This window comes from Arvicanthis niloticus, chromosome 3 (assembly GCF_011762505.2).
Source record: "Arvicanthis niloticus isolate mArvNil1 chromosome 3, mArvNil1.pat.X, whole genome shotgun sequence".
Taxonomy (NCBI): Eukaryota; Metazoa; Chordata; class Mammalia; order Rodentia; family Muridae; genus Arvicanthis; species Arvicanthis niloticus.
The window spans coordinates 121398933-121400689 of NC_047660.1; positions in this window are offsets into that span (position 1 = coordinate 121398933).

Consider the following 1757-nt stretch of genomic DNA (forward strand, 5'->3'; position numbering starts at 1 on the left):
GCCAATGTGAGAAATAAACATTCAATAATATACAGGTTGCAATATTGCTATACGTATGTGCCAGGAAATATACTGCTTTGTCATTCTATCTATCTATCTATCTATCTATCTATCTATCTATCTATCTATCTATCTATCTCTGGTGTGTAAACTTTGTGTGTAAGTGTGTGTGTGTGTAGGTGTGTTGCTGCTTGTCATGAGATCTTTGTCTTGGCTCTGGAGTAAAGAGAGAGCAATGCCTGTAAGTCTCTGTCCCTGTTCTCATTCTGACTCCATCTGCGAGTCTCCTAAGCATCCTTCCTGCTACTTCTAATTTCCTTCTGTCACTCCTTTAGAGAGACCACCATGCAAAGTCCACTGCTCTTGGTATCTATCTCTTGAAGATGGTCAGAATCCCTTGGCCACTTTCTGACCTTCCGAATCTTTGATCCCTTCCTGGGGTCCTAGTTGAGATGGTAATGGAGCAGATGGTGAGACTAGAAACTATCCAACTCAGCATGGCTCTTGTGCCTGAATTCTGTGAGATCCTGTGGACCGCACAGGATTCCTTCTCTTTCAGGGCTCTCCAGAGATGAGACTGAAGAATAGCACAGAGAGGTCACTTTGCCCCACGCATTTCTTAGTGTCATCTATGGACCTTCCATGACTGTCCCTCAAGCCACTAAAGATTCATTCTTGGTATTTGATTTATGTCCCTTGTCCTTTTTTTTTAAAAAAAAATTATTTATTTTATGTATAAGAGTGCACTATCACTGTCTTCAGTCACACCAGAAGAGAGCATCGGATCCCATTACAGATGGTTGTGAGTCACCATGTAGTTGCTAGGAATTGAACTCAGGACCTCTGGAAGAGCAGTCAATGCTCTTTAACCTCTGAGCCATCTCTACAGCCCCCCTTCTGTGCTTTTCACCTTGTTGACCTCTTGTCTGTGGTAGACTTTCTGATACTAGAAGAATGTTTGTTAGAGAGATGGAAAGGCTCTTGGTAAAAGCATAGTGGTACATGCGTACAGTCCCAGCATTCAAGTTGTGGAGGCAGCAGAATCATGATAGTTAGGCCAGCCGGTCTACACAACTAAGATTGTGTTTTAAATAAACAAGCAAACAAGGACTGGGATGTAGTTCAGCTGGAGAGTGCTTACTTGTATCATGAGGCCGTGGTTCAATCACTAGCACTGAAAAATAATTGGCAGGTACATGTATGGAGAACGGCCCATTTACAGGCATTCTGAATTTTAACATCTTTAATAACCATACAGATAGTGGCTTCACAGATGAGAGACAGGAGTCTTATGAGAGAGTCCATGGAAGTCCTTCAGCGCTATATAGCTCAACACAGCAACAGCAGAATTTAAACCTACACCATAGTATTTTTCCTTGGATACAGATCCTTATTTGAGACCCACCTGCATCCTTATTTGGAGAGTAAAACTGATAACTCATGCCAATGGTTAGGGAAACATTCTCTAACATACAGGTTAGAAGCTGAGTTCACTATTGTTTGTCTTTTCTCCCATTCTCTCATTAAGGCTGGAGTTTAGACATTTTCTCTCCACGGCTGTATTACACGAGTCTAGCCCACAGGATTGACCCCCCCCCCCCGCCCGATCCCATTACCACTACCACCTAGCTAAATGCCAACTTTTGGCTGTGATTTTTTTTCTTTTCTTCTTTTTTTTTTTTTACCCTAGCCAGCCAGGTCAATGAGTGTCCCCAGGAGCTGGCAGCAGAGACAGGGGCAGAGCCAAACACTTGAAG